Consider the following 22,938-nt stretch of genomic DNA (forward strand, 5'->3'; position numbering starts at 1 on the left):
CATATATAAATTGATGATTTTTTTTTTTTTTTTGCAATCTTGATACCTATTCTCAAGCTTTATCAAAACAGATAGCATGACTGTGCATTCTTTGCTGTTCAGAGCACTGTGTTTAGCCAATGTGTCAATGTGCGTACCATTATTTACTATCACTTGAGTCAGCACTGCACAGCACTATCCTCCCCATGCCCTTGTTTCAGTCAACACAGTGTTAATAGTGTACTGATATTTTGGTTGTTGCTGAGTGATGAGTGCATGCACTGGGTCACCCTGCCATGAAGAGCACCTTTATAGTGTGGGGAAGGAGGAGGACTGCATTGGCAGCCATGCTGGGCCACATGTGGACTATAAGCCATGGTTAGATATGCCTATTGTAGCTGCTGATGCTGCAGCAGTATTACAACATTATATGTATATGCTATTGCTAGTTTCATTACTTTAGTATGCTTTTCAAGGCAAATGCTTTAAGGCAAATTAATACTAATTATATTCTGATTAGTCACAGGCTTGTGACTAATTCCCTCTTGATGTTAAAGGAATCAACCAGCTATTTAGTTATAACTAGAATAGTTGCTTTTAGTCTCTGTAACTGGAAGATGAAATCATGATCTCCTGATGTGACTGGTTGCTTGCTTATTCTTGCAAGTGGATTTTCCCAGCATGTGAGACAGGAAAAACTCAATACATATTCTAAAAAAAAAAAAAAAAAATTAAAAAAAAATCAATATAAATTGATTTTTGTCTCCTTTCCTGCTAGGAAGTAATGAAAATATTTTGAACTATAGATACATGCATTTCCACTACATACTGAAGAGGTTGCAATCAATTTGCTAGGAATTCAGGGATTTTTTTCCCAATATTTTCCAGTCTTTAAAGAATCTTCAGTTTTGTTACTGAGATTTTGTTACATTAGTTTTAATCAGTGTAAATGGTATGAACATTAGGTTAGAATTTTGAACGTATGTCTTTTGCAGGCAGATGGGATGTGCGGAAATCAAACCCTATAGCCTGTAAGGATATAGAGCAGTTATGTTTTATTAGTGATGTGCATATGTTCCACCTACCTTGCACACCGTCAGGAAAAATCATGCTACAGATATAGGCTGAACTAATACATAAACAATTGTTTCCAGGAATTCAGATACATATTCATTACATTCCTGAGAATCTGTTAGCATGCAGACCCTCCTGCTCACACGTGCGTAGTGAGTCGTGGGATGAAGAATCATTATCTTCCTCACGAAGGCTCATACTCTTCCTCTCTGTAAACTTCTGACCATGCAGGATGGGCAGCCCCCAAACGGTTCTTGCTTGCCCTGTGGGCATTTAATCACCTCACTACCAGACATCCTCAGGCTTTTCTCAACTCTTATCTTTATGGCCTTCATCCCCCTCATTATCTCAGACCAAGTGTCTGCAATCCATTCTTCTAACAACCTCTACATATTTGCTTTTGTAAATTATCTTCTACCCTTTGTTTCTGTGAACCATATTTTACTCTTCAGATGTAGAAAAGGACTTTAGGTGCATTATATTTCTCAGTGTGTAATTTAAGAGAAACTGAGTTTAAGAATTGATAATGTTCAGCGGACAAATAAAGGTCAATACGTTCCTTTTCATAAGGGAATAAAAGAAGCAGGTGCCATCTCAGTCTTATGGAAAACTGTTGATTGCCTAAGGATTGTAATAAGAATATGACAAGATATCCAGCAGCCAGTCTGCAGATTGGAGGAATAAAGGTATGATAGAAGTTGGAATGGTTGAGAATGGTTGAATGGTTGAGATTTGGAGTCATCACAGAATCACAGAATGGCCAGGGTTGAAAGGGACCTGAAGGATTTTTAATCTCCAACCTCCCTGCCACATGCAGGGCCACCAACCACCCCATTTAATACTAGACCAGGCTGCTCAGGACCCCATTCAATCTGGCCTTGAACACCTCCAGGGACAGGGCATCCCTAACCTTCCTGGGCAGCCTGTTCCAGTACATCACCACTCCCTCTGTAAAGAATGTCCCTCTGACATCCAACCTAAATCTTACCTTCCTCAACTTAAAACCATTTCTCCTTGTCCTGCTGTTATCCACCCTTTCAAAGAGTTGATTCCCCTCCTGTCTGTAGGCTCCCTTTAGGTACTGAAAGGCTGCAGTGAGGTCACCCCGCAGCCCTCCAAGCTGAACAAGCCCAGCTCCCTCAGCCTGTCTTCGTGGGGGAGGCTTTCTAGTCTCCTGATCATCTTCGTGGCCCTCTGCTGGACCCTTTCCAACAGCTCTCTGTCCTTCTTGTACTGGGGGCCCCAGACCTGAATGCAGTACTCCAGATGGGGCCTCACAAGAGCAGAGTAGAGGGGGACAGTCACCTCCCTGTCCCTGCTGGCTACCCCTCTTCTGATGAAGCCCAGGATACCATTTGCTTTCCAAGCTGCAAGAGCACACTGCTGGCTCATGTTAAGCTTTTCATCTGTCAAGACCCCCAGGTCCTTCTCCACAGGGCTGCTCTCAAGGACCCCTCCTTCCAATCTGTATAGATGCCTGGGATTCCTCTGGCCCAAGTGCCAAACCTTGCACTTTGCTGTGTTGAACCTCATTAGGTTCGCCCAGGCCCACCTTTCAAGCCTGCTGAGGTCCCTCTGAATGGCATCTTTCCTTCCACCGTGTCAGCTGCACCACTCAGCTTGGTGTCATCAGCCAACTTGCTAAGGGTTCACTCAATTCACCAGACAGGTTACTAGATCATAGAAGGAGATGAGGTTGGTCAAGTAAGACCTGCTATTTGTGAACCCATGCTGGCTAGGCCTGATCCCTCCTCTGTCCAGCACATGTCATGTGATCTCCCTCAAGACAATCCTCTCCATAACCTTCCCTGGCACCAAGGTCAGGCTAACAGGCCTGTAATTCTCTGGATCCTCCTTACAACTCTTCTTGTAGATGGGAGTCACGCTGGCAAGCCTCCAGTCTTCTGGGACCTCACCAGTCAACAAGGAGCGCTGATAGATAATGGCTTGTAGCTCAGCTATCACCTCTGCAAGTTTCCTCAGCACTCTCAGGTGAAGCTCATCCGTCCCCATGGACTTTTGACAGTTCAGCTGATTAGGAGGTCTCTGACTGCATCCTCCTGAATTGGGGGGGAGTGTGACAGATCCTCTCGTAGGTTCTCTCACCAGCTGCATCAGAAAGTTATCCTCCATACACTCCAGAAACCTCCTAGACTGCTTCTTCTGCGTTGTGTTGTATTTCCTGCATATGTCAGGGAAGTTAAAGTCCCCCATGAGGAAAAGGACTGGCGATCATGCAGCTTCCTCCAGCTGCTTGTAGAACACCTCATCTGTTTCTTCATTCTGGTTTGATAGTCTGTAGCAGATGCCTACCAGGACGTCTGCCTTGTCAGCCTGATCTTTACCCATAGGGATTCAACCTTATCATCCCCAATCACAAGCTCAGTAACATCAAAGCACACTCTGATATAGGGAGCCACACCACCACCCCTCCTTCCTTGCCTACCCTTCCTAAAGAGTTTGTAGCAATTGCAGCACTCCAGTCATGGGAGCGGTCCCACCATGTTTCCATAATGGCAACTAGGTCATAGTTAGCCTGCCACACAATGAATTCCAACTCTTCTTGTTTGTTGCCCATGCTGCATGCATTGGTGTAAATGCACTTCAGCTGAGCCCCTCACCTCACCCCTAATCCCATTACTGCTCCCCCAGGCTCATTTCTAACAGGCCTGGTTTTATCCCCCCTCCCCTTCCTACCTAGTTTAAAGTCCGCTCTACAAGTCCCACCAACTCCTAGGGAAGGATCCGTTTTCCCCTTTGGGACATGTTATACCCATTGGCAGACCTCATGCCAGATGCCGAGTAGACCACTCCATGATCAAAGAACCCAAAAGTTTTGCATTTCCACCAGCCTCTCAGCCATGTGTTTATAAGGTGGGTTTTCGTGGTCCTCTCAGTGTCCTTCCCTGCCACGATAGGAATACGGGCAAATACTGCTTGTATGCCTGCTCCATCAACTAACCTCCCCAGTTCCCTAAAGTAATTTTTTATAGTCCTCCGGGTTCTGTCAGTGACCTCATCACTGCCAGCCTGGCCCATCAATAGAGGATAATAATCAGAGGGGTGGATCAGACTAGGAAATTTTCTAGAAATAACCCTGACCCAGACCCAGGGAGGCAGCACACCTCCTTATAAGTAGGGGCAGACCAATATATTGGGCCCTCAGTTCCTCTTAGAAGGGATCGCCTATGACTATCACCCTCCTTTCTTTACTGGAGGAGGCAGTCTTCAAGCGTGGAGCCGATCACCTCTCCTTAGAAAAACTTGGAGGCAGTCCTTCCACCTCATTCTCAGCCACATCACCCTTCAGTTTCAAGGCTTCAAACCTATTACATAGAGGCACCTGGGGAACCGAGGTAGGTCGGGATGTGTGTCGCCTGCGTCTCTGAGTTGGGCCTGCTGCCATTCCTCCTCTATTCTCAAGTTGGCACTCTCGGTTTAACTACAGCAAGGGAGAGGGTCCACTATGGTTTGGGGGTTGCAATCTCTGCTTCTTTCTCGCAGAGAGCCACACCACCAGTCAGTTTCCCTCTCACACTCTCTTAATCTCTCTACCTCTTCCCTAAGCTCCACCACCAGGCTGAGCAGCTCATCTATCTGCTCGCACCTTACACAGGTAGCGTCCTTCCCATCCTTCCCCAGCAGCTGCAGGCTCAGGCACTCCCTACAGCCAGAGACCTGAACCGCCACACTTCTGGGCAGGCCCTCCGTCTGGGTTGCCACAGTCTTCTTGGGGCAAGCCCGCCATCTGGTAGAGACCATGTTTGAACCTGTGGTCTCAGAGTCTGTCAGTAGGAGAGTGGTCTTCTGAGCAATGACAAAAACACTGACGTGTCCTGCCACAAGACCCACCTCTCACACCTACTGCTGCAGTAATGGGCAGTGTGGGCTGTGCACACACTCTGACTTCCCTCCCTGTTCTCGGTGGACAGTAATAATTCCTCTTAATGTAGCCCTCATAAGCCAGAAGGATGGACAACCATGAGGTACATTGTACAGGCATTCTACATAAGTAACGTACCAATGTTAACATGTTGTTGCAGATATTTAAGAAATAAAATCCTGCCCAGTGAAGGTCATTATAAGTCCAAAGGACTACAAATTGATAAAACCTCCTGCTGAACGCATAGGAAAGATGAATAACAAAACTGAAACTAATATGAGTGACACTAGGGCAGGAGAAATCCTCTTTTTTGAAGGAAGCAGATGTAATTGCATAAAAGTATGAGACATAAGAGAAGAAAACAGAAGAAGTTAATACAACTTTGCTTGCAATTTGCCTTATCAAAGAGCTCTGAAGCCTGATCATCATCCCTTCAGTTATTCACTGAAGACTACAGCCATTAGTGCTAGCTAACAGCTGTAGTATTGTATATTCACATCCAATTCAAGAAGTGTGAAAGACTAAAGATTTTATATACATAAGAATCATAGAATCATAGAATCACAAGGTTGGAAATGACCTATAAGATCATCTAGTCCAACTGTCTTCACACTACCACTGCTACCATTGCTACTAAACCATATCTCGCAGCTCCTCGTCCAGACGCCTCTTGAACAGTGCCAGAGATGGCGACTCCACCACCTCCCTGGGCAGGCCATTCCAGTGCCTGACCACTCTCTGAGAGAAAAAGTTCTTCCTTAAGTCTAACCTAAACCTCCTCCGATACAACTTGCAGCCATTTCCCCAGGTCCTGTTTGTTGTCTGGGAGAAGAGGCCAAACCCCTCTTCATCACAACCTCCCTTCAGGAAGTTGTAGAGTGCAATGAGGTCTCCCCTGAGCCTCCTCTTCTCCAGACTAAACAATCCCAGCTCCTTCAGCCGCTCCTCATAAGACTTGTGCTCCAGACCCCTCACCAGTTTTGTTGTCCTTCTCTGGACATGCTCCAGAGCCTCACTGTCTTTCTTGTAGTGAGGGGCCCCAAACTGAACACAATACTCGAGGTGCGGCCTCACCAGTGCTGAGTACAGGGGGATGATCACCTCCCTGCTCCTGCTGGCCACACTATTTCTAATGCAGGCCAGGATGCCGTTGGCCACTTGGTATATAGAGCAGAAGATCACTTGAGCTCCCGCTCCTTGAACTAAATGCCCTAAATGCCTGAAATCTTTTTTCATAGTTCATAGATTTGTCTCAGCAATTTCATCACTCCCCACCTGAACTACGAGCAATGGAAAGTAGTCTGATGACCTAACCAGCTTAGGGAATTTCCCAGTTATGTCCCTGACCTGAGCCCCAGGAAGGCAGCACACTTCCCGACGGACCAGGTCAGGTCTGCATATGGGGCCCTCCGTTCCTCTAAGAATGGAGTTACCCACCACGACCACCTTTCCTTCTTTCCTGTTGGAGGCAGTCTCAAGGCGTGGGGGTGACAGCCTCGCCCTAGGCTCTCTCCTAGGCAGATCCTCCATCGCCTCTCCACTCATCTCCCCTTCAACTTCCAGCAACTGGAACCTGTTGCTTAGAGGGAGCTGGGGAAGTGGGCTAGGCAGGCGGCGGTATCTCCTGTGACACCGAGTAGGGACTTTCTTCCAACCTTCCTCATCAGTCAGGTTTGTCTGACTGAGACAAGGCAGGGGGCCCACTACCTTTCTGGAGGTATTTTCCTGGAACCCTTCCCTCTGGTAAGCCAGTGAGTCACTCAACCAGTTTATCTCACACCCACACTCCCTGATGGTCCTAAGTCTCTGTACCTCCTCCTTGAGTTCCACCACCAGGCTGAGCAGCTCATCCTGTGCTCACATCTCGCACAGGTGGAGTCCCTGCCACTCTCCCCAGGCAGTAGCAGGCTCAGGCACTCCCTGCAGCCAGACACCTGAACAGCAATATTTCTTGGCAAGCTCTCCATCTGGGTTGCCACAGACTTCTTAGAATAAGCCCGCTGTCTAATGGAGACCATGTTCTAGCCTGTGGTCTCAAAGACTACCAAGGAAATTAAAGCTGGGCTCCTGAGCAAGGAGGGACCAAAGTTTACAATTCTTACTTACCACTGGACCCACCTCCCACACGCACAGTTGTAGTACCCTATGGGAAGCGTGGACTGTGCTCACTCACTCAACCTCCTCTTTCACAGTTAGCAGAAACAATGGTTTCTTACCTGGTGTGTTCTTCTCGAAGCTATTTAAAGCTTATTATCAGGTGTGAAGGTTAAGGGTGGGTGTTTAAACCGTGCTGCTAATGTGCCAGCTCTACCCCTGGTGACTCAGGAGCCTGCCCACAAGCTGCTAGCTTCCCAGCACAAGCATGGTGCTGTTGCTAGCCTTGAAAAAGCCTTAAAAAAGCCTTAAAAAAGAGCCTTTTGGTTGGCCTTTTTACTCCAGATCTCTTGCCAGTGCAGAGTTACCTGCTCAGAAGCTATTTTCTGCAGCAATCGGGGTGATGATCAATAAGATATAAGAATTAATCAAAATTGTATTAATGAATGAATGAATATAGTAAAATTTAAAGTTTAAGACTGTCCTGATTCATCATTCTTATGATATCATTTTCATTTTTTATGTGCTGATATATTTATATATATATATACATCTTTATTTAATGGCAACACTTCTTTCTCTGTTAACAGACTCAACCAGTAAAGACTGAACAATTTTACTTCATACCCTGAGATTCCATTAGGCAGTAAGACAGTAGTGTATTCCCACTATAACTCTTCTGGAAATTGTGCCTTAAGCTTTCTATTACCATGTAGTATGCCCTTTTTTGTATGCATATGCAAGTTGTTTTTTAACAGTGATAAAGTCTAAAAAAAAGAAAGCCAAGATAATATTTCAGAGCTATATGACTAAACCCAAATCTTTCTTTTCTAAATGATTATCTGGTTTACAGTAACTGTGAGATAAGTGCTGAAAATCTAATCATTATCAGTAATTTATAATCACAATCAGAACTTCACTATCAGTCTTTACAGTTAAATGATTTAAAATTATTTTCTTTTGAGCAGTTAATGTCTCATGAGTTTTCCACAGTGATGCCAATTTTTTGGAAAGGAAATATTTTTTCTTTTAAGAGACAAAACATAGGCAGATTTTTATCAGGTGACAGCTTACATAGTTATAAAAATAATAATTAAAAAATCGGTTTTCAAAGAGCTTTACGCTTATGATTAGAACAGAATGTTCCTAATTTGGAATTATTTTTGTATTTATCTATCTAAGCTATCTATCTTTATTCTCTCTGTACTTTGACCCTCTGCTGGTGTCCTGAATGGAGTTCAGGACATTTTATGTTAAGTGTTGACACATATTTGGCTGTGGATTAAACTAAGGCATTTTTCATCTCAGATATCTGCCCCAGAGTTCAGCTTGAGGTTTTTGTCACTATGGTCAAAAATCTATTTTTTAAATAAGCTTAATATATTAAACAATCTGAATTCAGCATTAGCATCCTTCAATGTGACTGTCTCAAGAAAAAGCTCACAAACAATTCAGGTCTTTTTGATCCAATGGTGGAAACTCCCACAGTGGGAATAAGCAGATAGAGAATGGAGACATGCTAAACTGTTCCAACTTAGCATGCTACAGTTCTTTCTTTTAGGAGCAGTTCTACGTAGGGATTTTGCTATGGATGAAAGGTTAGCGTTTCTCAGGCCTGTTAGTTTCATTATTTATCTATAATTTACTTTTTACCTGTCCTGTAAAAGGTAAAAGCAGACTGAGCAATGAAAGAAACAAGGCAACAAAACATACTGATACTGGAAAAGCGTCAACACTACAGTAATGGAGAAGTTGATAATGAAGGATGTATTCCATTCTCATAAGTAGAGCTAAAACAGTTTAGTATTTATGAGTTTGTAAAACATTGTTTATTTTAAGTTTGCAACTACAGAAGCTAATCCCTATTTGATACCAGGTGCTCATTCTCCTATATAAACTTAACAATGATGTGTAATAACTAAGAGACATCAAAAATCCTTAAGCACATGAAAACACCTTTTTAAAAAAATGACGATATGGATTTATATCAAATTTCCACAATCAAGGCATGGGAAGTTGTTCTGTGTCATTGACAAACTTAGGATCTGATTCTGAAACACTGCTTCCAGTTCTTACACTAGTGTAAAACTCATTAAGAGCTGACAAGATCTGCAGAACCAGTCCTTACAGTGTTCTAAGTGGAACATACAGAGCTACGTGAGAATAAAAGAGCAATCTGAATCATCCCCTAGATAGTAAAAATACACATCCAATACACTTTCCATATTCAATTCTCAAAAATATCTCAAAAAGAATTTTAGCAGTTTTTCCAAAATAGTGTTGAGAGGGAAGAACAGACATGAGAAATGTCTTTCTGACAGGTAGTGAAATTAAAAGCAACTTAAAAATGCTGCTTTGACTGAAACTGCCATTCCACTCAAAGCCATACCATCACATTACTAGATCTACAGTCTTCTGTAAGATCTACAGATCTTACTTCCTTCTGAATATCCCTCTGCCTTTGAACATAAGCCTTTTATTAGGCATTCAGCAGCCTTGCCCTGTGTTTGCTAAAACAAAAAGGACAATAAGGATTTTAAACAATAAATAAGTCACCTCAATACCACTTGGTGGTACATTAAGCACAGAGATCACTGAAATAAAAAACAGGATTTGACCTTCACTGTCAGTACAACACTCAGAAGACTAGAGAGCAGAGCAATGTGAATATGCAGTTGGTCTGTGCAGGTGTTAGTATGACAAGTTGCAAACAGTAGAAAAAGGCACCTGTGACTTAGCCATCTTCAACTCTACTACAGTGGAGTAGTATGAATATTTTCAAAATAAATTTTGCTATTATGCCTCATGAATAGTCTTGATGTATGAGACTCAGTACTGAGATCACTGAAGAATGGAAATAAGGTTCAGTGCCTCTTTGTTATTGGTGGTGGTGGTGCTCTTGTTTTTCATACATATGTCATTATCTGCTATTTCTGCTAACATGGTGCATGTGGTAGAATCTCACCTGTTACTTTTAGGAGTGTCCAAAATTCAGACAAATTTCTCTTTCATTGCCACATCTTCGTTACCATCTGAAGAGTGAGTAAACATAGCTAGTGAAATAATTTTAATTTTCTTATTAAAATAAATGGTTTTGTTGTTGCTGCTTGTTTGTTTTTAGTGTAGAGAAATGGTACTTGCAGATAGGTTGTTCCTCCCTCACCTCAAACAAAAATTTTAACAACCAAAGATATTGTAAATTCAAGCAAAATTCATCTAGTATCTGTAGTTAGAGGGAATAAAAGAGAGAAATGTGAAACTGAAAATAGAAACGTGTATATCTTTATCTTTTTGAAAGAAACAGTTGAACTCCTAATTAAATTCATCTTCAGAATCATCACTCCTTAATTAGTAGATAAAGGATGTTGAAAGATTAGTAAATTCATCCCTTTTAATATGCTTTTTCCACAAGTATAAATACCAAGAATTAAATTTATTTATTTGTTTACAAGATTGTAGTTCACTTCCACAAACATTCTGTATACTTTCAGGGGCACATTATTGTGTTGCAACAGTGGTGAATGGAATATTTACCCTAAAAGAATGAGTGGTTAGTGTTTCTTAATCATGCTTATATACAGAATCTGATCCACTGCAAAGGCTAAATTTGTCTGGAAAAGAAAGCTTTGTTCTTTCACTTTTCCTCTAACTTTTTTGTGTTTGTCACTTTAAAACTTAAAAATATATTAAGAAAGGGAAATCTGTTAACCAGAACATTCTTTACATAAATTTTTATGCACGTATTATTATAGCTACCTGTATTTGGAGTGCAATACATTTTAAAACAAAATTTTGTTCTCTAGTTTATCTTTCTGGGCTTCAGAACACATAGTATATGCTGCTTATTACTATTGCACCCACAACTTCAGAACACCGTGGCAACCTGTTTGGATTATTCAAAACAGAGAAGTTTCCTTTTGGTCTGAAAGTCCTTTACAGTAGTTCATCACTCTTATTTCTTAAGATGTAAATATCAAATCATATTGTTTTTGTATAATTTAAAGAGCGAAGTGTTTTTAAACATCTCTTTCATTGCCAAAAATACTTATATGTTTCTCTAACTCACTTTTTTTTTTAACTCTCAAACTCATACTATACTTATATACATGCCAGTGTGCTAGAAAGCAAATGCTACTGCATACCTTCATTTCATAAAAATAGAAATAAATAAATAAATGAACAGAATAGACTATGAACAGAACAGACTATTGTATATCATGTAACTGCTTAACTGGAAAAATATAGTATTTTCTATAAAAATGCACCTTCTCATTATTAAGCAGGCAGTTTTGGTTGCTTGGTGAAAGCTGGATATCATGAAACCTCAGAAATGTCTTCCTGTTGCTGCGGAGTCTGGTTTGCCAATATATCTTATCTGTTCCATAACAGCTGTCATCAATGGGAAGTGAATACATTCAATTTTTCATGTCAAACAATAATTAAATAATTTATAATTAAATTGGATAAGAACTTACAACATAGTAGTGTATTTTAAATCTGTGAGGTACATCATGTCACCTTGCCAGTTGTTCACAATAATTTTAAAATGGGAAAACAAATTCATAGCAAAATCAAATCCCAGTATGACAATAAATGCTGAATTTATATCCACTGGTGTACACAAATCCATGTAAGTTTTCCTGTATAAGGTATGGCTGTATTAATCGTTTCTGTGGGAAAACAACCAATGAAAAACAATCAAAACATTCAGTAAGAAATTTAATACAACAGTTTGTCTCATTTGTGATTCCTTACAGAAGAAAAATTTACACTCTCTTACATACTTATCCTATGAATGATAAAAAACTCATAGGACCATTTGTGGTCTTCACCAACAATGCCCGATGGCTGATGCTTGCTTTTCCTTCTTTGGGCTTCTCTCTTAAATCTGAGATAAAAAAAAATGATTGAGTACCAAGCCTCAAACAAATATTTGGAATTGGAAATAAATTAAATGCCCGATATGTTTGAGATCTTTCAGATATGTAGAAGTTCTTTGTCTATGCTAAAATTAGCAACTAATAAACTTGAGACTGTCCTAATGGTTCATGGGGAGAAACAGGCATTTGCAGAGACTAGTATATCTTTAGTGTTCTATATGAGTTTTGTTCTTGTATGTACTTTAAAAGTATAAATTTGTTTACAATAAATAAAATAGTGAGTATAATTAGATTAAGCTAGCTGGTTTAGATAAAGTTAGTAAATCTAAGCAAAATCTGTCACGTCTTTCAACCAAGACTTTAGAAGATCCATTAGTTTGTTTTACTAGAAAAGTTCTGGAAACTCTGGATAATGAGTAATTTATTGTTTGAGTTGAATTTATTGTTTCATCAAAATAAATTTATATCATCAAGATAATGAAGTTTGAGTTTTTAAATGAGAGTTATATCAACAGCAGAACATTGATGGTAAGAGAAAGCAAACGAGACTCGCCAATGAAATGATCACACACCAAGCCTGAAGGAGTTCAAGAAACATTAGGACATTACTGTTAGACACACAGTTCAATTTTTATGTGGTTCTCTGTGAAGGCAAGAGTTGGAATCCATGATCCATCTAAGTCTCTTCCAGTTTGTGGTTTTCTGCAATTCCATGATTCTAAGCAGGGAGAATGAGAAGGGAGTACAGGTTACAATAGATGTGGAGAAAGTCAAAGTATTCAATAAGTTATTTGCTTATCAGTCTTCATTGGCAGTCAGAATGTCACGTTTCTCATGTTCCTTAAATTTTGGATGGGGGAATGGAATCTATTCTACTGTAAAATCAGATTAAGTCTGAGACTGCTTCATGAGACTGAATGCGTAGAAGTCTATGGAGCTAGATGACATGCATCCCAGAGTCATGAAGGAGCTGGCTGATGTGGTTGCCAAGCTACTTTTATTATTTGAAAAGTCATGAGTGACAGAACAAGTCTCTAGTGGTTGGGAAAAGGGAAACATCAATCCTGTTCTCAAGACAGTGAGAAAGAAAGACCCAGGGAACTGCAAGCTAATGAGCTTCACCTATATGCCTGGGAAGATCATGGAACAGATCTTCCTGGAAGCTCTGTTAAGATAAATGTGAGATGAGAAGGTGATTGGAGAAAGTCAGCATGACTTCAGCAAGGGCAAATCTTGCCTTACCACTCTGGTTGTCTTCTACAGTGGAGTGACAGCATGGACAAAGGAAAGGCAATTCATGTCATCTATTTGGACTTCTGCAAGGCCTTTGACATGGTCCCACACCACATCATTATCTCTTAATTAGAGAGAGATGGATTTGAAGGGTGGACTATCTGATGGATAAATAATTGGTTGGATGATTTCAGCCAGAACATTGTTGTCAGTAGATCTATCTCCAGGTGGTTGCTCTAAGAGATTATTCCTTTGCACCTTTGTCTCAAAGCTTGCTGGGGACATGTCCAGGCAAGTCCTGGTCAAGGGTTGAGAAATTAGGCTTAGTCTAAAGGACACTTTGCAACTCCTGGTCAAAGTTGGCAAAATATTTTGTCTGAAGATTTGCAGGCCAGGGGCAAGGAGAGAGAGGTAAGTCACAGCTTAATGGCCAGGAAGCAGTCGTCTGTGTGGGCTTATCTCAAGGGAGATAGCCATCTCAGGAGGCACCAACCAAAGCGCCCATTAATGCCAGGTTGGCAGAAGAAGGAGGATAAAAAAAGGACCAACAACCATGAGGTTAGGTGTCTGACATCAGATGCCTCACAATGTGATGCCTGCCTGATGACAGACTCTCCTGTGCCTGCTACCTGTGTCCTGCCGCTTCCTCCTGGACTCAATGTCATTGTACTTGCTTGCTGCCTAAGGCTAGCCTCGCTGCTGCTGCTCTCCCCTTGTGCTGTTGCCTCGGACCATCGGAACGGTGTGCAACAGGGCGCTGCTGAATCTTGGTGGTGACTATCCCTGCTTTATGTAATTCTTGCTTCTTTCCTATCTTTCCTATTGCCCACTTTACCTTCCCTATCACCCTAATTCATAGTTGTCGGCAGTCTCCCCTTCCTTATCTTCCTGATTAAGATTTGTAATAAACTGGTCAGACCAACATTTGAATTTGAATCATTGTTTCTTAATCTCACGTCGGGTATACATATATCAAAGAACCTACTCTCCGTCCTATAAATTGGAGCAAGACAGTGGCCAGTGACAAGTGGTGTCCCCAGAGACATCTTGGGTCCAGTGTTCTACGGTATTGTTATCAATGACACAGACAAAGGGATTGATTGCACTCTCAGCAAGTTTGCAGATGGCACCAAGCTGAGTAGTGAAGTTGATATAATAGAAGGAAGATATGGAAAGTGGGCCCATGGAAGCATAATGAGTTTCAACAAGGCTAAGTCGCGAGTATTGCTCTTGAATCATAGCAATCCCAGATATGTGTACAGACTGGGAGAAATCCTGCAGAGGAGACTCAAGGGTTCTAGTGGACGAGGAGCTGGACAAGAGCTAGCAGTGTGCAGTTGCAGCCCAGAAGGCCAACTGTATTCTGGGCTGCATCAAAAGAAGGCTAGCCAGCTGGGTGAGGGAGATGACTCTTCCCCTCTACTCTGCTCTTGTGAGACTACATCTGCAGCATTATATACAGGTCTGGGGCCCCCAGAAGAAGAAATACATTGAGCTGCTGGAATGGATCCAGAGGAAGGCCACAAAGATGCTGGAGGGCTGGAATACTTCTCCTGCAAAGGGGAGGGAGCTGAGCTTGTTCAGCCACAAGAAGAGAAGGCTCCAGAGAGACCTTGTGGCCTTCCAGTGCTTTAAAGGAACTTCTAGACAAGAGGGAGACCAACTTTTTACACAGACTGATAGTGATAAGACAAGGAGGAATGGTTTTCAACTTAAAGAGAGGAGATTTAGATTAGACTTCAGTGGGAAATTGTTTATTCAGAAGATGAGGCATTAGCACAGGCTGCCCAAAGAAGCTGTAGATGCCCCATCACTGCAGGTGTTCAAGGCAAGTTTGGATGCAGACCTGCACAACCTGATCTAATGCCTGATTTAGTGTTTGGTAACACTGCCTGTGGCAGGAGTGTTGGAATTAAATACTGTAAACCAAGCTGTTTTATGATAAAATTGACAATCAACTGTCTGAAGCTGGATTCCATCCTTATACTCAACATTGTTATCTATGTGTATCTCTTGTCATGGGTTACTGGAGCTACCCCCATATAATGGCACTGAATATACTGGGAATGCACATGTTTCCAGCAGGTACAAGTCAGATGGGATACCGTAGAATGTGTCAAATAGCTGAACATTTGCTGTTTCAGCAACTAAATTCAGACCTGAACACTGAGTAACATAAATCTCTGCACAGCAGACTTCTATACAGCCAGAAGTTTGCAAGTTTGTAATAAATTATTGACAAATATTGTTAACCTCTAAAATCATTTTGGAATCATATAGTTTAAGATTCCTTACAGTAATTTCATTAATAGTGGCCATTCTAAAATTAATTTTCCCTTAAAAATTTTCTTAATAGACATTCAAACTGTTATTAACACTCCATGCATTTCAACAGTTGAAATGCTGTGTTGCATTTGTATTATTAATAATTTAGAACATTATTATTTTGTTTACCTTTGTTGTTGTTGTCACTACAGTCTTTGTTGTAGATAAATGTTTTGGGGTAATTTTGTCTTTTGAGTGTCATAAACAGTAACAAATGCTTTTTGATTCCCTTACAAATTATAAGAGAAGTGCCATGAAATTTTCCTAACCTTTTCTGCAGCTCAATAAATCACAAACAGACAAGAAAGTTAAGCACTGCTTCAGTGGAAAATCAGCAGACAGATGTAGCACACATTCCCCTCAAAATAATTCAGAACCTGTGCCAATTTATCAAATGCCTACTTTATCTGTCAAAACAATGTCCTTTCTCAAATAAAGGGCATTGTTTCTGCAGCAAGAAAAAGGTTCTGATGTATTGTTATCTGCAAATGGATGGTGGAATAATGGAACAACAGGCAGTGTTTCAAGCTAAGAGATCAAAGGGCAGAATACATTGCAATTCTTGTTAAAATAAATTAGGCTGAAATAATAATTTCAATAAAGACATTTATAACCTTAAACAATTTCTGTAGTTTACAAATGGGCAGAAACAATAAGAAAATCCTTCTTAACACATCTAAAAGCATTTCTTTCCATTGTTAGAACTTCAAGTTTCAGAAAAAACGAGATTTACAGAGCTGTAATGTACACAGTATCTTTGCTGACATTACACTATCTTACATTTGCAGAGAAAATATTTGCAATTGCTTTATTCATTTTTATGTATGTTCATATTATTATCATACTATAAAAATATTCACAGATTTCTAGATTAAGAATTTTCATAACCAAAATGTATTAATTTGAAATCTTCCAAGATTATTCAAATTGCTATAGATTGTATGATATACAACAGCTGCTCCAAAAGTAATGCCTCCTATTTTATGATGTTAGCCCATAATGTCAGAAGCAGATGGTGGTGGTATGGCAGTAGAAACTGAACCTTCCCAATAATATTCCATTCAATTTTGTTGCCCTAAGACAGATATCAGCAGAGGGGCAGTCTAAAAAAATGGTGTTTAAAATGGAAGTGTGTATGAAGAAAAGGTGTGTCACTGAATTTCACCATGAGTAAAAATTAGTACTCATCAACACTTGCTAAATGTTTATGGAGGCCAAACAGTGGATCTGAGCACAGCGAGGCAGTGAGTGGTGCAGTCCAGCAGTGGAGACAGTAATAACATGCCATGTTCTGGATGGACGTGCAAAATTTTACAAGCATGGCATGCAGGCCCTTGTTCATTGCTTGCAAAAAAAAAAAAAAAAAAAAAAAAAGCATTGCTTATGGTACCTGAGAATTCAATCAAATAGTGCTATTTCGTACTTCATATCAGTTGTAGTTTCCATGCAAATAAATTAGAAACATTACTTCTGGAGTGACCTACATGTTATAATATCAAGCTACAATACTGAATGGAAGTCCTCCTTGAAACGATCCATCCCTTCCAAATTCCACTAAAAAAAATGTATGTTGAAATAACTTCATCCTGCTCCATTGCAAATTAGAAAACAAAGCAAACAACATGAACAAAAACTTTTAATAATTAGCAGTTCAGTGAAAAACCCCAGGAGTATTCATCAAATATATGAACTCAAACCTTGTTCTAATACCAAGTCACTGTAATGCTCACGTACTTTCTTTAACCTCATGTTAGGTTAGGCATGTCAGATATTTATGACGATTCCTGCAGCCAGCTTGGTCCCAGGCTGAACTGTGACAACTTTGCACTGATGTATCTGTCTCCTCCATGATTACATGTGGCTCTTTCTTGCTTATATTCTTCCATTTTTCAATTCCCTTTTATGTAACTGTGACCTCTGTCAGTTATTATGGTTTTTTTCTCCATTATGATACATTTTTAATATCACAAAATCCTCTAAAAATATGACTGAATCAGGTGCTTTAGAAATACATTCATTTATGATTGGCTAATGATATCTTCAAAAGTTATTGATTTTTTTTTTTTATTCACATCTCATAGATATGGAAAATAAGTTCTCAAAAGCATTTTCTTAAAGAAATTTCAGGATCAGAATCATAGCAATGTAAAAAGAGAACATTTTGCTAAATAGTATGAGATGATAAGGCCAAATCTATTTCTAGTTTTACTGTCTTTTATTTCAGTAAGATTCCAGTGCAAGGCAAAAATTATGCCCAACATCTTGAAATTCATGACATCTGTTAAAGCTCAGTTATGTCAGCTTTTACTCGTTGCATAAAGATATGTCTGCATTTGCAAGCTGTGCATCTGAAATCACTTAGTTTTTATGTGGTACAATATTGATTAGTAATTCTAGAATTAAGGCTAAGCAATATCAGAAATATTAGTTACATTAAAGCAAGGTCTTGACAGTGTAAAACAGGATAGAATCACAGAAAAAAAAAATAATGATTGCATCCCTGTGTGCATATTGCCAGCCTGTTGGTGGGGGTAGTTCCACATGTGCTTTGGCTAGCATCACTATGTGAGAGAACTCTTGTCTGCTGCAGGATAGCTTGAACTGTTTAATTAAGAAATTTGCATGAATACAACTGGGTTAGTCTTTGCTGAATTAGAGAACACTCAAGTGAACAGTGTCTGTGACTTAAAGCTGCAGAATGACTGCCAGCTAGTGGGTATTGAGAAACAACTGAGTCATAAAAATATTCTCCCCAGCGTGGCCAAAATAAGAAGACTGTGTGTATTTAAGTCTCAGATATGTAGAGGGTTAGGCTATCACAGTCTAAAATTCACTGGAAGAAAATCAGATATATTCTTTCACTGTCCTTTACCAACTGAACAATTCAGAACAATTCAGAGTTTGTCCTAGACAAGCAACAGGGAATTACTTGAAATACTTTTATTAGATTCATTAAAAGAAATAGAAATTAACAAAGAATCCAGCTAACAGAGCAAATGTTCATTAATATTCCAAGTGAGTGCTAGACACGCATTGTTTTAGCAAATAGTCAGACATCACTTCCAAATCTTCTTATCCCTGATTTTTTCAAGAAATAGTTGACACTAATTACCATTATTTTATGCAGACAGAGCAGAACATAGTTTTAAAAGTAATTTTACATAAGGACTTATGAATAGATGCATTTTACAAAACTTACAAAAAGTGAGAAGTGAGAAATTACTACAAGCATCATTTTAAGTTAAAAAAATATTTTGTTGCTATTAACAAAATAAAATAGTCATTAAATACAGATTAATGAGGAAATGAATAAAGTTTAAAGAATCTGAGATAAAATAAAGAGTGCATCTGGAGAAAACAAATCTTCCTTTTCAATTTCCTTAATCAAAACCAAACACAAAACCTAAATTGAAATAATTAATTAGGGCCCAGGCCTAAATCTCTAGGTAGCCAGAATGCCAGCTGAAATTATAGAGGTTTTCAGATGTGCAGATTAGGAATAGGATGATCCCAAATCAATGCAATTAATAGAGGGACTAGAATCTCTGACTTTGGCTTGTTTTGGAAGTAAGCTAGAAGAAAGAAAAGCATGGAGTTTGAATATTTTCCATAAATACTATCTAAAACCAAACTCAATAAAGTTACATCCATGAAAATGTTTGGCAAAGAAATAATATTTTACTACAGTTCTCTGTGAAGCTTCAACAGAAACTTTTCCTGAGGGCTTCGTGATGCTGAGAAAGCAAATTTCTGCTGCCTTGTATGCTACATCCTCACTCTCCTCCGCAAAACAAATGTAGAGGTATTACTACAAATGAATGGATAATTCTGACGTAATAGTACATTTCCCAGGAGAAAATGACAAAGTATAGGGAACTGGGAATTTGACCTTCCATATTTGGAATGTGCAAAGTACCCCACATCAAGTGAAAAATGTCCATAAATCAACTATTGATGTCTGTGGAGCAGTTTCAGATTTGTATTTCTATTATGTCACTTTACAAATGAAATAATACAGGATTTTTGTTTTCATGTTATTTTAACTACATCTTGGTTTTTCTTATCAGGGAACTTTCTTACTCATATTTCAGTGAATGCCATGTAAAAGCAACGAAGATTTTTCCTTTTTTTTCAGTAATATTTTTTAAATAAAAGTGATTAGCAGAACATTCTGTATGAGAATGACTGCTGACAGGGAAAACAAAAAACAAAAAACAGATAGAAAGGTACAAAAGATTGCCTTAAGGAAGTTACGGTTTTCAGGAAATGTTTTATTCACTGATAGCCAAAAAAACAGGATCTTGCTTTTTTTTTCAATATGAAGCAATGAAGAAAAAAATAAATGATATACAACTAATTTGACAAAGTTCTTCCTAACAGTAATGAAATTTCACAAGGTGGCAAAAAACCACATTGTTATCAACACTTCCCATCAATACAATTCTGCTCAGTTACCAATGTTTCTTTGAAAACTAGATTCTTTTTGTAGAGATTAAAGGAACATAAAGTTATTTATGTCCCTCTCTGTTTAAAAAAAAAAAGTAAAATAAATGCGTTTTATGGGTCATATCTTCATCATCTTCAAGAGAATTTCATGGCAAATAAAGTATGAGGCTCAATAGATTCTTATTATCCTTATTTTCAAATTTATATTCACATGTTGATCTCTAAATTAGGGAAGGAAAAGCAGTAAAACAGTTTAATGTTACTTCTCTCAGGAAAATTACTTGAAAAATACAAAGAACTGCATTCAGTTACTAATTTAGGAGTTATGTATGACTAATAAACACTCAGGTTTATGAAAACTTCAACTCTTTTGCTAAGTAGCTTTATAAAAGATGGTCATAAATTGAGTTCCATTTCCATATATTATTCAGTTGAAGAAGAAAAAACATTTCATTGAAATTTCAACAAATTATGTTGACTCTGGTACAGTGTAGTATCACATTAAATTGCTTCATACCATGTTTTACTCCAAAGTCAAAATTAATTGTGACATTGAATTGATACTTAAACATACAGTAAAAATGATGATTTTAAAATGAAATATTTCATACTTAATTAAAAAAAGGTTATGAATAGCTTCCCATTTGGAGTGTTTTACAATTATTCATCATTTCATATACACATCTAAACATGGAAACTATGGATCTTCCAGTCCAATACACAGCTTACAGTAAAAGGAACTTTGAATATCCCCTTAGAGATTTCGGCAATGATTTTCCACTCCATTACACCAATTTCATACTGGGGTAAGTCCATTGATGTCAGTGGTGTTACATCAGCTTAGAAACAATATGATAGAATAGAAGATCAAGGTTATTCAAGCTCTTATTTATGGTTATGGAAAATTACACGTACCTGATGTACATATAGATAACGAGACTGAGTTGTTTTGTATTTCTTTGATAATGAAAATGTATACTGAAAGAAAAAAACTGAATTTGAAACATAACAGGTATTTACTAGCTAAACATGCATAGATAGAGACAGCAAATGCTGGTTATAAAATAACTACACAGGGTGACAGCTGCTCAACTACATTAAAATTAAATATGAAAAAGTTTGAATAGCCTGACTGTTCATAAGCGAAAAAGTCCCAGGAAACTATGAAACAGGAAGCCAGTAGGTTTGGAGTTATATCTACTCCTGCATTACCTTAGTATTTTTTTAAATTTATTTTGTTTCCGGAATTAAACAAAACTCATTATTGAGAATTTCCAAAATATATTACTATATTTCCAATATATTACTATGACACAATAGTCAAAGAAGTTAAAATGCTGTTGGTCATAACATGAACTACAAAGATAAATTCCTGTCAGGATAATAAAATTGGTCTAATTTTCTGCATTTTCATTGTAGCTGAGAGTGCACCAGAGACACTGCTGCTTGCAGTGCAGAGTTCTAGCCAAATACACTAGCCAAGATTGAACTGACTACAGATCTGATCTTCCCTGTGGCAGACTAAGTCTGAGACTTCTGTGAAGAAGTCTGCAGAGTGACATCAACTCGTCTCTTTCCAGATTCTATTCTTTACCACAGGCACAAATGAAGTAGCTGAAGACATAAACAAAGTCCAGCCTGTAACAAAAGTAAATGTATGCAGGAAGGACTATAGCCCTCATAAATTAGCAGAAATGCCCCCAAAACATAACAAGGAACATATGCAGACAGGCAATGTAAGTGTGTAGTTGTTTTATCCACGGGCACACGTAGGTATTACTGGTTCATTGAAACCTGAGCTTACTCATTTAGATTTTCATTCATGCTACACCCAGAAGTATTTTCCCCTATCTTGTATTTATGTCTAAGGAGAGTACTTTGCATTTGTACTCACTGGATTGCATGCTTCTCCCTTGAGTCATTTTATATAATTTGCTTAAATTTCTTGATTTCTCATCTCCAATGTTGATTTGCTCCCTTTCCTCTGCAGTTTGTTATCGACTTGTCTTGCTTGAATTATCAGAGCAAGATCATATATCAATTCTTTAATATACCCGAAGTGAGATTGAGACACAAGCAAGGTCAAATGTTGTCCAACCAGTTTATTATCAATTAAAGTGATGGCTGATTATTATTATGAATTAGTGTGATGGGAAATGGAATGCAAGTGATAGGAAAGATAGGAAGAGAGCAAGAATTATGTAAACCAGAAATAGTCACCACCAAAGTTCCAGTGATGTCTGTTGTGCACCATTCTGATGATTCCAAGGCTGATGCAGGAGTAAGGGCGCAGGGGGAGGGAGTGATAGAATGGCTGGCCTCAAGCAGCAACCAAGCAGGTAACCAAGAGCAGATCCAGGAGAAACAGACAGGTCTCAGGTAACAGGCCCAGGAGAATCAGGCAGCAGGTACGTTTCATACCATGAGGAGTGTGATATTGGGCACACCCCTCTTGGTTGTGGGTGCCTTTTTCTGCCCAACGTTTCTGGTTAGAGTTCTGTGCAGGACCCGTGTAGGCATGCGGGTTCTCAGGATGGTTATCCCCATAAAAGGCTGCTCATTGGCCATATAGCTGCTTAATTCTGGAAGATGCTTATCTCTCGTTGCCCCTGAGCCACAAGTCTTCAGATTTCTTGAACTTGCCCATCTGTTGAAGCTGTCCAATAGCAAGCTTTGAGACGAAGGTGTGGACTGTCTCTTACACATCTATACATCTCAATAAGAATATGTGCTCTTTCGCAATCAGAAGCATTAATGAAAATATACTGTAGACCTAGGTCAATTTCTTATTTTTGTCCCTTCATTTTTACAGTACATTTGTGATTCTCTGATTAATACTTTTTGTAATTTGTAATTTTTTTTTTTTAATTTTTGTAAATTTTGTAATTTTTCACTGCAAAATTCCTAGGTTCCACAATTTTGCCATAGGAAAATATAGCATGTGAACAGCTTAGAATATGTGACTGAATTTTCTGTCTCAGAAGGATAACTGTCTTGGACATAGGAGTATATTACATTGTTTTA

This window comes from Phasianus colchicus, chromosome 1 (assembly GCF_987193195.1).
Source record: "Phasianus colchicus chromosome 1, bPhaCol1.hap1.1, whole genome shotgun sequence".
Taxonomy (NCBI): Eukaryota; Metazoa; Chordata; class Aves; order Galliformes; family Phasianidae; genus Phasianus; species Phasianus colchicus.